This window comes from Malus domestica, chromosome 04, assembly GCF_042453785.1.
Source record: "Malus domestica chromosome 04, GDT2T_hap1".
Taxonomy (NCBI): Eukaryota; Viridiplantae; Streptophyta; class Magnoliopsida; order Rosales; family Rosaceae; genus Malus; species Malus domestica.
The window spans coordinates 30,255,548-30,271,370 of NC_091664.1; positions in this window are offsets into that span (position 1 = coordinate 30,255,548).

Sequence of the window (15,823 nt, forward strand, 5' to 3'; positions counted from 1 at the left end):
ATAAAGAAATAGTGTTTGAAGTTAACTTTGGAGGGTAAATTGGTAGTTTTTCATAAGAAATAGTGTAATTTAGCTTCGGATGGTAAATTAGACGTTAGATTCGCAACCTATATGAAATGTTAGGGCTTATAGGCAAGAAAATAACAGTATTACACTCTAAAATGTGACAAGTGACTTAAGTTGATGAAAAATTGGATAAAATAGCTTTGAATATAATAGTAGGGACGAAATTAGCAATTTTTTTATGAATTTAAGGAATTATTTTACTGAAAAAATAATTTAATTTTCACTAAGGTGATATTTTGGGACTAAATCGGCACTTCACCCTTAATAAAATGATGTAACAATCGGACTACGTAGAGTGTCAGCTGAGTCCATCGAATGCGCCTATGGCAGGTCGACTTTTGTCAAAAGGTTCGGGATTTTGTGGCTGGGTTCAGATGTGGTTCTTTAACTTGCAACTAGCTATTTTTTAATCCGACGTCGTTCTTTCCTTTGACTTGGCTTTTGTTGACATCGAAGACTCCAAGACGGTATCCAACGTCCTATGGATATCCCTTTGACACTCCTCGGTCTTCACTAGCAGTATATCGACAGTTGTGGAGTCATATAATCAAACTATAATGTTAATAGTTAAATGCACCATGATATGATGAATAGTTCTACATCAAATGATCACTTATGTCGATATGACACTCACACTGAAATTATTATATACTTATACTCTGGGAAAGAAGGGTTTAGGCACTCACAGTTAATTCCAATTCAAAATTATGTTTTCTTGTGATGTGTGTTCTTAAATTCAAGTTTTGTTGTTTTGAATGAAACTATAAAAACGCAAACATAAATTTAGTTAAGTTGGCTTGTATACCCTTCTCTACACTGAAGTTCGAACATAGAATATCCTCTATATTAAAAAAGACTATGAAATTAGTTTTATCTTACAATAACATTTTCCAATTCAAAATCATGTCTTTATCTTATATTTATGTTTGCTGAATTTCATTTGCTATGTCTTTTGCATGATTAGTGATAAAGGTTGAATTAAATTATCCCTTTAAATTGTTGTTAGCTATAATTCGTTGATGTAAGTCGAAAAAAAAATCCATGCCAATAAAATGCGTTGGTGCTAAAACTCGGACAGAGTTTGGACACGAGGTTTAACACGTGTTTGCTCCGAATGTTATTTTTGGTCTCAGTATCACGAGATGGTTCAAGAGAAAGAGAGAATATGCATGGCACTATTGGTAGTTGCCAACATACAATATTTGTATTTGACTATGTGAAGCTTGTGCGTTAATCTAACTTTTTAACTAAATGATTGTGCACCGAGTGGGACACTAGTTCGGTTAAGTTCTTTTATGTGCCTCGAGTGAATGAGGGCTTAAAATTCAGTGTAATTTTGTGTATGCTTGTCTAAAACGTAAATGAAACCGAAATAGAAACTAAAACGATAAATAAAATGCAATCATTTCATGATGGAGTCAAGATTACAAACTTTCACAAAAATAAAATCTAGGTTAGTCTTACCTTAATTTTCAAAACTTCATGGTGAGGCAAATATGAAAATAAATAGATTGAACGATGATTTAAGTACGACTGGTTAAGGATCAGTAGCGTGGTACCGATCTTTCCCTATTTCAATTTATTTATTTTATTTGAGTAACCACTATTAAATTCAAATATCTTTATAATTAGGTTTTAAATCGTGGATTGCAAATGTTTAAATATGAATTATAATAGATTTTGTAAGGAAAAAATATTTTGAAAAACATGAATATGATAGTTTGTTGTTATGGTAAGAGAAATAAAAGAAAAATTAAAAAAGTATAAAAAAAAATAAAAAAAAAATGAAAAGGGAGAATCGACATTGAGCTAGCGACCTTGTAGAGATTTAGTTGCTACCTTGACAGCGATAATTAATGTTAATAATCGGTACTACATTACCGATCATATCATTTTCTATTTTACTTATTTATGTTTTTTTTCTTTTTCCATTGATTTTTTTTCCTACCTTACTTTATTTAGATTCAAATACCTTTAGATTTATATTTATATCCTTGTTTTCGATTGTTTTGACATGGATGATAAGAAAATACATTATGTAGAACATGAAGATGATAGTTTGGTGTCATGGTAATGGAAAAAAAAGTAAAATTTTGACCCAAAAAAAAAACTTACAATAGTGGTTTATAAATGTCCTACCTTCGGCAACAATTTTTTGTCCAGCGAACCATGGTTGACCTCTGAGATTAAAACTAAACTCTACCCCCTATTGATAGTAGTCTATAAATGTCCACCCCTGGCACGAATGCTTTGTGGGGGCAACAATGGTCCATCCGTGTGATTAAAACTAACCCATACCCCCTACAATGCCCTTCCCTCGGCACTAATGGTTCGTATGAGCAACAATGGTTGATTTGTGCGATTAAAACTGAACCCTACCCCATATTGTTAGCAGCTTATATATGCTCCAGCCTCGGCACCAATGCTTCGTGCGGGCAACAATGGTTGACCCTTGTGCCAAGCTTGCCTTGTTTTGCGTGTCGTATTTTCTGTACGTCGAGCCTCCTCAGTTCCCTTACAAATTATGCCTCGTTTTGCGCCCTCATTTTCCGTGTGCCAAGCCTGCTCTACAATTAACAAAACCTTGACTAACTCTTCAATCAACCCAACTGCTTTTTAGCACAAACCCAGTTGCTCTTCAACAAAACTCTCTTGTTAGCTTTTCAGCTACAATCCCAAAGCCTTCATTTGAAGCAAACGCTGTTTACAATCCCTGAGATACTAAACTTTTTACAGCTTATCTACCCATTGGTATGATTCTGTTGATGTCCATTTCCAACCACCATGATTTCCTCTCCAAGTTGCATGTTTTGTACTAAATCCAATATGACACTAATGATCTTAGGTGGACTTCTCTAACATTATATTGCCGTTCATGGGCTGAATCTTGCTAGAGTTTTACTACTTTCTTTACATTTCCAGTCAATTTTCTTTTCAAGTTATGTAGATTGACCTATCAGCTTGATGAAGGTCATGAGTTTGAAGGTCTATGGTTCTACTATATAGGCAGTGGAGAATGAGCAACCTTGATCATATTGTTGAGCTAGAACATAAGTAGATCGGTCATTTGGCGCTGACAGTAACTGTAATTCATTGTAGGTGACCTTTAGCTGTGTCTTGAGGCGGTTAGCACGATCGTTAGTATTGACTTCATCGTGTTGGATGATGCGTACATATGTATTTAAAAGAACGAGATATTCCCAATCTCTAATCGTCTGTGTGGCAAACACACTTCAAAGGGATTTTTGTCTCAAGCCTCAGACAAATTGAAGCTAAGTGAGATGGTCGTCCAAATTTTGGTTTGGGCTTTGAAGTTTTGGACAGACGTTGTGCAACTTTTGTGTAAATAAAAATGAATAAACCCCGTAACAAGCCTTATTTTTATTCATGGCACAAACAAAATGAATTGTATAGAAATTAGAAGAGAGGGAATTCTTCTCTTATTTACATAAATCTAATTAATAATCTTTTATGAGAACAAAATGTTTAATTAGTACCACGTCACATTCTTATCCCAAGAGCATACGCATTATATGCCTCCTTTCCCCACAACTAAATCCTATTGTTTCTATATCATGAGGTCATTAGGTCATCTCCCACCGAAGGGTCTAGAGGACCAGATGGCCGAAAATAGTCTGAAATCATCTCCAATCGAGGGTCAAGTCGAAGGGCTCGTGGGCCTCACTGGACAAAAAAGGATCAAAGGACGTTGGAGACTCAAAGGCTCATCTCCAGCTCGAGGAAAAAACAGAACATGAAAAGCATAATTTCGGGCACTGTAGAGTTTGCCGTAAGCAAAATGAGCACTTCAGTTCTGCCTGCCCATACTGGAATGGCGTCCCACCGGGCGCTATTGTTGGCGATGGTTATGGTGTAGTTTTGTGGTCTTTTTGATTGTCGACTTTACAAAAACCCCAACCATTAAGCCCATCTTGGTGGTTCCTCCGAAGGACATCTTATTGTCGCATATTGTAACCATTGTAGGGATAAAGGTCTCCACTGTTAGAACCCTACTCTACATCTTCCACAATTGCACAGAACAGAAGAACAATACAAACAATGCAATTTCATTAACTGCCTCCTTCTCTTACAAATGGTGGTGACAAGTGTACAAGAGGCTGTTATTAGTTAGTTGGGAACTTGGGATTGGGAGTTAGCTATAAGATAGTGATTTGTAAGAGAAGAAGGCAGTTAATGAAATTGTATTGTTTGTATTGTTCTTCTGTTACTCTCTCTCTGTGCAATTGTGGAAGATGTAGAGTAGGGTTCTAACATCCACTGGTCAGAAAAGTGCCCAGAACGTCCCAAGGACAAACCATATAAACCTCTATTCATCTCATCCTCTAAGCCGAAGCTGCTGAAGAAAATATATTGAACAATTAAGATGAAGTGTGTCAAGTCCTGTCTTTTAGTAATGGGTTTTAATAATAAAAGAAACACAATACACAAATGCATTTGCAGGTTTTCATTACCTTTTTAAATCGTTTGAGTTTTCCTCCATGCAACTCATAACATTCAATCGCTAGGTGTTTTCTTTTCTTTTCAGAATTCTTTAAGCTCATTACTCTGGAAAGATATAATAAGAGTTTCCAAAAATTTGAAGTCAGATGGGTAAATGGAATCCACTTGTGATGAGATTAAGCGGGAAGGTGGGAAAAATAAAAAGGCAAATTATTATGATAAAGAAAATCAACATTTCAAAGTATAACATTTGTACACAACTAAATACCAAAAAATGTGTAAATGGCCATTTACCACAGTGATGAAAAGGAGTTGAGTCATTGCATGACGAGGTGAGTTCAAACCCTATTGGTGACTATTATAAAACCTATCGTTTGATAAAAAAAATAAAAATAAAAAAACCAAAAAATGTACTACAGAAAATAAAGTGTGAAAAACACTTCCCGAAAATAAGAAGAAATTCAATCAATTAACGTGACGAAAACTGTGGTTTTGACCCACTGATCCTCTTTGGACCGTTAGCAGCAGCAACAAGGTAGGTCCATAACCACTAGAGCTTCCACTTACCAGCTAGACCAAATCGAAAGAAACAACCCCAGAAAAATACCCCCCATCGCACCTCAGCATTCAGGAAGTACTTAGAATCCGGTGGAGTTCTTGATGGCCTCACCAAAGGTTTGTTAAAGTTTGAGACTTTTGCTCATTTATTTTTGTGGGTTGTTTTTTTATTGACTAATTTGATGTACATTTTCTTTTTCTTTTTCTGTTTTGTTTTTGAACTAATGCACTACTGATATTATCATGTAATCCAAAATGAAGTTCCCTTTGTTCGCCAACTTATCCATGAAACCAAAAGAAATTTGAATTTTGTTTTGGTACAGAAGAGCATTTTACATAGAATCTGTGAAATGAATTTAAATATTCTTAACATTAAAGAATTTGTGAAATGAATTTAAATATTCTTAACATTAAAGAATTTGTGAAATGAATTTAAATATTCTTAACATTATTTCTAATTCCTAGCTTCACATTATAATACGATCCTGTTGAAAAAAAAAAATGTTGCTTTCATAAAGAAATGATTATAAAAAAAAAAGTAAAAAACTTTACTTTCAAACAATATAGCAACTGCCAGATAGCCAGGTAGTGAAAAGCAAAGTTAAATACTTGTCTAGTAATTTATTAAGATTTAAGATTCAAACAACTAGAACCCACACGTTGTTTTCACCTTGATCTTAAGATGGGATACAAACAGTTTACAATATGAAAATATAGTTCCCAAATGATCCAATCAAGTTAGCAGAAGACATGATTAGGACGCCATACCTCAACAGTAAGCAGAACCTTATATAGTTTTACATGTGGGAAATGCTCCATGATCTTTCGAACGATTGAAATTGAGTACGTGACGGCTGCAAAAGAATAGTACACCAAATACAAGTTGCAGAGGAGCAGTTTACAAGAAATAACTTGACTGATAAAATTGTATTGCATCACAACTTACTATTTGGGCAAGCGGCTGTAGTAAAGTAGAAAACTGCTTGCAAACGTCCACCTACAAAATAAATAAGAAGCTGCATAGAATAACAAGCAAGGTTTTGAAAGTTTTTTGTCCATGTTAAATGCAAAGGCGGTCCCTTTGGAAAGCCCAGCCAGCAAGGGAGGAATATCCGAGTTCCAACGGAACTGAATATGCACTTCTGGGTGGGGATTGGGGAGCAATTCTGATCAGATTATGGAGCATTTTTTCATGATTGTTTTTCTCATTTTGATGTAATTCACTAACTAGTCCAAATCATACATGTTGTGTTCAAACCAATGCAATACTAGGTAGCAATCTGCAGTTGTTTACCTTTAACTTCTTTAATTGCTCTCTTATATTCCTTCTTTTCAGGTCAACATGATCATGTCTTGGGGACTCGGAAACAGAAGTTCTGTAGAAACAGCCGGCAGCGCAGTCAGTGGCAGATAGATGATAAAAAACAGGAAGAGAGAGAGAGCGAGGGGGTACTTACTTGAGCCTGGGCCTAAGGCCGAGTGCACCGGAGGCAGAGACCCTAGCTGGGAGTGAGGCCAAGGAGAAGGCGGATGCATTGGAGGAAGGAATGGCAGATGTTGGCATTGAATTTGGGGGCTAAGGTTTGGACCGTACGGTGATGATGAAGAAGACGACGACCTCGGATTGGGATTCGGGGGTTATAGCAATTGCCAATCATCGTCTCACATATCAAAACCCCACAATTCTTCCTCGCCATCTCTCTACTTTCACGTGTTTGAACAATAAGCTTTTAGGAAAATAAACAAATTATAATTTGATAACTTCTTTTACTTGAATTAAAATTTGGCCTGGGTTGTTAAATTTTTCCATGTAGATACACATTCAAGCTCTTTTTGTTTTATTCATAATAATTCTAGAACTTATCACTCATACTGTTTCATTTCTTTATGAGGAGGGAGATGACAACTAGACACTTTTTTTCACGGTTCTTTAGGAATGTAGTCTATTAATTGAAAAATATGAATGTTTCTACTCTTCTAAAAGTCCTTGCTAATGTAGGACGGAAGCAAGGTTTTACACCAAAATTTTAAACAGTAGCTACAGGGGTAAACTTCAAGAGGGTAAATTTAGTGTGCATAGTGCAAATAATCGTGAGGCAACTAGTACAGTTGTTGGGCTTTGCTTGACACATTATATGTACACACCTTGCATTCCACATGTCACTAGTGGAATGTTAGACGGTCACCCCATTTCCTTGCATGAAGTTCATGAGATCAAGTAGATAGAATGGTATGCATAGTCGTGCGAACTCAAAGTCATCATATTTTAGGTGCTGATGTCAAAATAAAGGACGAAAAAGGTCCCTTTTTCTTGTTGACAACCAGAGTAGACGGTTGGTTAAAATCATGGGTTAAGTGTAACGCATGTTTTAATGCAAGATATCCCCATCCTTCATTTCCGAACTTGCTACTATTACTGAGGTAAATTTCGAGACTTAACATACTTAGGATGACTTTCTTTTTTGTTGTTGTTGTATGATGTTATGTTACTGTATCTTATGTTGTTGTATCATGTTAGGGATATCTTGTGTGGTATGAGGGATTTCCAGCTGCAGACAAAGAGATATCATTTCAATATTAATCTTGACCCATTTTTTTTTAGTGTCTTTTGGCAGGCGATATAGAGCAAATGCTTGGGAATCCAATTTAGCCTTCTGACTTGTAGCTTCTAGCATATGCGAGAGCATAGCTCTATATCGCTCGCCAAAAGACACTAAAAAAATCGTGTTAAGATTAATATTTAAATGATCCCTCTTTATCTGCAGCTGGACATCCCTCATACCACACAAGATATCCCCAACATGATACAACAACATAACATCATACAACAACAACAAAGAAAGTCCTATCCTAAGCATGTGAAGTCTCAAAATTTACCTCACTAACAGTAACAAGTTCGGATATGGAAGATGGGAATATCTTGCATTAAAACATGTGTTACACTTAACCCATGATTTTAACCAACCGTCTAGTCGGGTTGTCAACAAGAAACACGCGACCCTTTTCGTCCTTTACTTTGAAATCAGCACTTAAAATATAATGACTTCTAAGTTCGCACAATTGTGCATACCATTCCATTGACTTGATCTCATCAACTTCATGCAAGGAAACGGGGTGACCGTCTATCATTCCACTAGTGACATGTGGAATGCAAGGTGTGTACATATAATGTGTCAAGCAAAGCCCATCAACTGTACTAGTTACCTCACGATTATTTGCACACTAAATTTACCCTCTTGAAGTTTACCCCTGTAGCTACTGTTTAAAATTTTGGTGTAAAAGCGATATGGCTATTGCTTAGTGGCTGATTGATTTGGCTTTTGCCAAAATTTCTTTTATGGGAAATTGAGAGGCAACTAGAGTTTTTGGGGTATTAAATTTGAGAGAAATGGGTATGGGAAGATTGAGAGTGCTTGTATGTCTCTGAATTCATACATGTTTTGTTTCTGATCATGCTTTTTTGTTGTTGCTGCCATTGTGGATTGGTTGGTTTCCGTAAGTTTTTCGGTTTCAAAATTTTAATTGCTTTGCACAAGTTGCACTGACAGATGAGTACATACCATTATTAATACTAGAAGGAGGGATTGTTGTGTTAGGTTAGTACATGAATTGGTGTAGGGTTGATTATGGGCCTGCGGGATTATTGCTTGTACTTATAATTGTTTTCGGTTGCATTGTTCAGTGTCCTTGCACTAACCTTTCGGAAGTGTTGAGTTCAATTATTTTCAAATGGTGGTCGTAGTTGGCATTATTGTTTTGGAAATGGTAGTGGAATAACCTTCACGTGTTTGAACGATAAGCTTTTGGGGAAATAAACATAATATAATTTGGTAACTTCTTTTACTTGAATTAAAACCTTGGCCTGGGTTGTTAAATTTCTCCTAAAGATACATGGATTTTGTGGTTTTCCAAGCTTTTTTTGTTTTGTTCATAATAGTTTTAGAAAACTTATCACTCATACTGTTTCATTTTTTGCTGAGTAGGGAGATGATAACTATACAATTTTTTTCACAATGGTTTAGGAACGTAGTCTATTACTTGAAAAATATGAATATTTCTTCTCTTGTGAAAGTCCTTGTTAATGTAGGATGCAAGCAAGGTTTTACACCAAATTTTTAAACAGTAGTTGCGAGGTAGACTTCCAGAGGGTAAACTTTAAGGGGGTAAATTTAGTGTGTATAATGGAAATAATCGTGAGTCAATTGGTATAGTTGATGGGCTTTGCTTGACACATTATATGTACACACCTCACATTCCACATGTCACTAGTGGAATGTTAGACGGTCACCCCGTTTCATGCATGAAGTTGATGAGATCAAGTAGATGGAATGGTATGCATAGACATGCGAACTCAGAAATTATCATATTTTAAGTGCTGATGTCAAAGTAAATGACGAAAAGGGTCGTGTGTTTCTTGTTGTTGACAACCCAACTAGACGGTTGGTTAAAATCATGGGTTAAGTGTAACCCATGTTTTAATGCAAGATACCCCATCTTCCATTTCCGAACTTGTTACTGTTAGTGAGGTAAATTTTGCAAGACTTAACATACTTAGGATAAGACTTTATTTGTTGTTGTTGTATGATGTTATGTTGTTGTATTTTATGTTGTTTTTGTATCATGTTAGGGATATCTTGTGCGGTATGAGGGATGTACAGCTGCAGACAAAGAGGGATCATTTAAATATTAATCTTGACACGATTTTTTTAGTGTCTTTTGGCGGGCGATATAGAGCTATGCTCTCGCATATGCTAGAAGCTACAAGTCAGGAGGCTAAATTGGATTCCTAAGCATTTGCTATATATCGCCCGCCAAAAGACACTAAAAAAATCGGGTCAAGATTGATATTTAAATGATTTCCTTTTTGTCTACAGCTGGACATCCCTCATACCACACAAGATATCCCTAACATGAAACAACAACATAAGATACAACAACATAACATTATACAACAACAAAAAAGAAAGCCTTATGTTAAGTACAGTAGCAAGTTCAGAAATGGAAAATGGAGATATTTTGCATTAAAACATGGGTTACACTTAACCCATGATTTTAACCAACCGTCTACTTAGGTTGTCAACAAGAACACACGACCCTTTTCGTCCTTTACTTTGAGATCAACACTTAAAATATGATGACTTCTAAGTTCACATAACTGTGCATACCATTCCATCGATTTGATCTCATCAACTTCATGCAAGGAAACGGGGTCACCGTTTAACATTCCACTAGTGACATGTGGAATGCAAGGTGTGTACATATAGTGTGTCAAGCAAAACCCATCAACTGTAACAGTTGCCTCACGATTATTTCCACTATGCACACTAAATTTACCCCCTTAAAGTTTACCCACTGGAAGTTTACCGATACTGTTTAAAAATTTGGTGTAAAACCTTGCTTGCATCATGCATTAACAAAGACTTTCAGAAGAGAAGAAACGTTTATATTTTTCAAGTAATAGACTACATTACTAAACCACCGTGAAAAAAGTGTCTAGTTATCATCTCCCTCCTCAATAAGATATGAAATAGTAAGAGTGATAAGTTATAGAATTATTATGAATAAAACAAAAAGAGCTTTGGAAACCATAAAATCAATGAGAGAAATTTAACAACCTAGGCCAAGTTTTAATTCAAGTAAAAGAAGTTACCAAATTATATTCTGTTTATTTCCCCAAAAGCTTATCTTTCAAACACGTGAAAGTTATTCCACTACTATTTCCAAAACAATAATGCCAACTACGACCACCATTTGAAAAATTGAACTCAACACTTCCGAAAGGTTAGTGCGAGGACACAAGAACAATGCAACTGAAAACAATTATAAATACAAGCAACAATCCCGCAGGCCCATAATCAACCCTACACCGATTCATTGACTAACCTAACACAACAATCCCTCCTCCAAGTACTGATAATGGAATGTACTGATCTGTCGGTCCAGCTTGTGCAAAGCAATTAAAATTTTTGAAATAGAAAAACTTACGGAAACCAAGCTAATCCACAATAGCAACAACAACAAAAAAGCATGATCAGAAACAAAACATGCACGAATTCAGAGACATACAAGCACTCTCAATCTTCCCCTACCCATTTCTCTCAAATTTAGCATGGAGCGCTAGAAAGAAAATGTTAAACTAGTAACCAAAACCCGGACCCGAAAAAACTACTATTGGAATATAATACAAATTGCAAAGACCCAAGTAGCACAGTAAACCATAAAGCAAGCGTCCTTCTTCCATAAACCAAGTGCTCAAATCAGAAATTGAACTCAAATATAACGAAAACAAACCAGAAATTTGTGAGTAATAATTAATTAACATAAAGAGCATCCCAATTCATCAAATGACAGCAAACAAACAAATTAATTCAGAAAAATTAAAATTCTCATACCTTTCTAGTTTGAATCCAATCAACTTGGTTGGCGATTTGATGAGAGACTAGGAGAAAGCGAGAGAAAAAGATACACAAAGGACTCGGTGGTACGCCCAATCGGTTCAGGCAGATGGAATCGGGGAAACTAATAGGAAAGAAGGTTCATTTCATTCATCAGATCCCCTTTTACAGAGCACAGCAACAGCGTTTATACTCAGCTGGAAGGGAAAACCCTAGCTACAAGGATAAAACGCAGCCATCGTATGTCGTCCTGATAGCCTGGGCCTTGAGCAACAAAACAATTTGAGAGCTAACAAGTATGGGCTGAAAGAGAGCTAAATAAATAGGCCCAACAAAATGGTTCTAACGCTCGGGAGTTCCGAGGTCGTCTTAAAAACACAGCAATATCAAATCAGCTCTTAATCTAGGAGCGTAAAACTAGAAGCCCCTCTAAAAGGAGTATTGTGTAGGAAAGGAGTTTTGTTACTTAGCTTTCACTTGTCACACTGAAGCGGTCCAAGATTGAATCGTCGTCCATCCATAGCCTCTTTACGTAACAACACACACATACAGAGTTAATGAACGGAGTAAAAGCAATACAAAAGAGGGAAAATAAAAAACAAGAGAGTGGATATGAAATAGTTAATATTTAATATGAAAAAATTTAAAAAGTGATATCTAAGAAATGAATTTTTCTACCTAGCCAATAATGGAGAGGGTTTGATGGGGAGTGTCAGGTACAAATTTTCGAATTTGGATTCCATCGAGATTGAGCAATTCTTCCTGTTGTGCCAACAATTTTTTCTATTACTCATACAATCTCCTTGAAGAAGATATTGTAAGAACTTAAGATTTAAAAACGATGAATAATGATTCTGAGCTAAAAAAGAAGGATTGAGTTTGATGTATGAATGATGATGGATGTAGGGTTTATATGGACAAACAAAGAAAGGATAAGGTTCTGAACAATGCCACGTGGCATTCTGTGATTGGCTAGAAAATCTATCGAAATCTTGGCTAATTATTGTAAACAGATAGTGACATGTGGCGCGTCGGGATTGGTTGAAAATCTTATCGGAAATCTGTCCACAAAATAGTACGTTTGGATAATGACACGTGGAGTGACAAGATTGGTTAAAAATTATATCCGAAATTAAAACTAATTTTTTTATTATTTTATAAAAAAAAAATATTAATATTTTAAATGGTCTGGGTGCCAGCGTATTTTGTAGGGGTGAAGATGCATTTGTGCCAACGTATTTTTTAGACTTTGTGCCAGCGCATTTTTTAGAAGTGGAGATGCATTTGGCCAATTACTGTTCATTGTAGTCAATCACTATTCGTTTGAGTGGATTAAATGGGCTTGGTACCAGCAGAATTTTAGGGGTGAAGTTGCTCTAATGTATGTCTATATTAAGTATACAAAAGACTTAATACTTATTTAGCACTAACAAAATTGGAAAAGATTACTTTTCAAGACAACTTTTTTCAAATTCATTAAAATTTCATATGCGAATTCTTGAATATCTACTATGGTACAATATTCATGTCATATTTTCTCAAATTTTGGCATGGCAACGATAAAATTCTAGCAGCATCGCTGCTAGCAATATGATTTATATGCACCTAAATAAAAAAGATTGCAATAATAATATGAACTGTGAGCAAATGTTTACCCCAATGGCAAGGGTGGATGTGTTTGTTTTTTCTTTTCTTCTTTTCTCCATAATCATCGTCAGCAATCGATGGCATCCACCTATCAAACCAATACAATACAATTCAATATAGACATGCAAAAGGAGAAAATAAAATAAAAAACATGAAGAAAATATTGCATAATAATAATAATAATCATCATCATCTTCTTGTACCTATCCCCCAGAATTGGAGAATTTTCTTGACTTTGGTGGATGAATATTGGGCAAAATTCACATCTTTTGAGAAAATTGAAGATTGAAAACCATAACCAAAAGTAGATCTGAAGAAATCAGAATTTGTTGCACTAGACATGGTAAATCTGGGATTTGCTGGGAGACCAGAGGTGTGATTTGATTTGTGATAAATTTGCTATAAACGATGACAGGATCAGAATTCGAAAAGATTACTTCTGAGTGGATTGGATTTGACAGGTTTGCTATAACAAGGAAAGTAAAGTACAGGCACCTCTCTCCTCTCCGACGAGGAGGAGGAGGAGGAGGAGGAGGAGGAGGCGGCGTCGCTACTCTCAAGTATGGTGTACTTTTGCTTTTCAAGTTTTAATTAGGGTCTGCAAACGGGCAGAACCCGTGACACCTGTTTTCAAAGCTAAAAGCAAAAAGGAAAATGAGGTTCCTCGAGATTTTAGAAATTTTATGATCGTGATCGTTCGTAGAGACCGGTCAGAAATTATTTCATAACTTAAAATTTAAAATTAAATATAAATAGTATATAAAGAAAGCTAACCATATGATGAATGGTCACGATCATAAGATACCTAGAATTCTTAAAAAATAAATCCGAAGAGAATCCTTTTCCAAACAAAAAAAATAAGAAAAAAAAAACATTGTCTGCGTCACAGTTATACCCCTGTGATATTTTATAAAAACAAATAAAATAGTTAAGTAATTGATAATTTCGTGTGTTTATTGGTTCGTTTGAAAGTGTTTTTAAAATGATCGAAAATATTAGGATGAAATTAATTTTGGATTTTAAAAGCACTTTAAATGTTTTTTAAAAGAAGTTTCAGATATGCATCTACTCTCCTTCAAACTCACAGTTCTGTTCAACTCAAGTAGTACAATAATTGTGTAATTGGCTTAATAAATGTTGTTTATGACTCTATAGTATACATGTTGCATTGTAAGAAAAATTAAGCTACGTTTATAACTCTATATGTATGATTTGAAAGTTTTCTTCTTCTTCTTCATGTATACTAAAGGACTTTGGAGACTCAAACGCTCAACTCCAGCTCGAGGAAAAAACAGAAAAAGAAGAACATAATTTCGCGTGATGCAGATTTTTTGTTTTTTTTTTTTTTGGGTATGATGATATATTTTACACTAAGAGGAGGGGGAGTTCGATTAAGTCACACAATGGGCAACCTAATTTGGTATTGAATTATCCATCTACGAGATTCAAACCTAAAGCCTCTCATTTACAAGTGAAGAAGAATACTACCAGATCGTGAGTGACCGAGCGTTGTAGAGTATGCCATAAGAAAAATGAGCTATGCAAGAAATTGCGATCCTTGTTTCGTGCTCTATTTTTCAACGGTTACAAATATAATCTTGAGAGAGTAAAAGAAAAACTCGTATAATCACTAAATTGTTACAACAATTTGTCACAAAAGAGAACATTTGTCACCAATTTGTGGCAGAAATTCTATCCTTTTCGTGAAGGAACTTAACACCAGCTGCTACTGCTAACAGAAAACAACGAGTAGAGCAACCACGACGACGATCGAGCAAATTAAAGCCTGCACCTGTACGATTTTTCAGCACAAAGGGAAATAAAATGTCGATACTAACATCAAAGGACAAAAATGGTAGGCAAAATCTGCATAATTTCTTACTGCAAAGGGATGTGGCATAATATCATAGTGGTGGAAAGGCGAATCCCAAGAGAAACCAGTCACAAGCATAGCGCCTTCAAACTTAATTTCCGCCTAAAGTACGAGCATGTACTCAACACGAACACATGTATAAGTTGTTGATAGTGTTTTAACGCCCCTACTAAAAGTCCTACTACACTGTCTGACTGATTTAATACATTATCTTATGAGCCACTTATAATACTCGTACTTAATACGTGTCTTGTACCTAAAAAAACCGCAAACAAAATCTCGAGCATTCTTTAATTAAAGAAAAGTAAGCATTAATACAAACACATAATCAATTAAGTATGATCCATTCATTTGTTGCTCGTACATAATACATGTTTATGTCCTGAAAAATCCGTCAAACGACAATTTCTATCATTCCTCAATTAAAAGAAAAAAGTAAGAATCTTGAATGAGAAACTCACGAGGACCATCCAATGCCACAATGACCAAAAGCATGAAAGAGGCTTATCATACATCCCATCAAGAAAATCTAATTCTCTTCCATCATTTTAGAGTTCCACAGTATCTTTATTTCCATGATCTCCACCTATATTTGGAGTTCCACAGTATTTTTATATCCATATATTTGAATTTAAGTGCAAAACGTTGGCCGGTTGAACACCGTCTTAACTGATTGACCTAATTCACGTTTTTTAAATGTAGTTATATTGGACCGTCAATATTCCACAAAAATAGCATTACACTACTGTTCTTCTTCTGGTGTACTAACTTGTGAACAAAGCCCCACTAGCAGGTATGTATCTTTTGGAGAAGTAACCTAGGG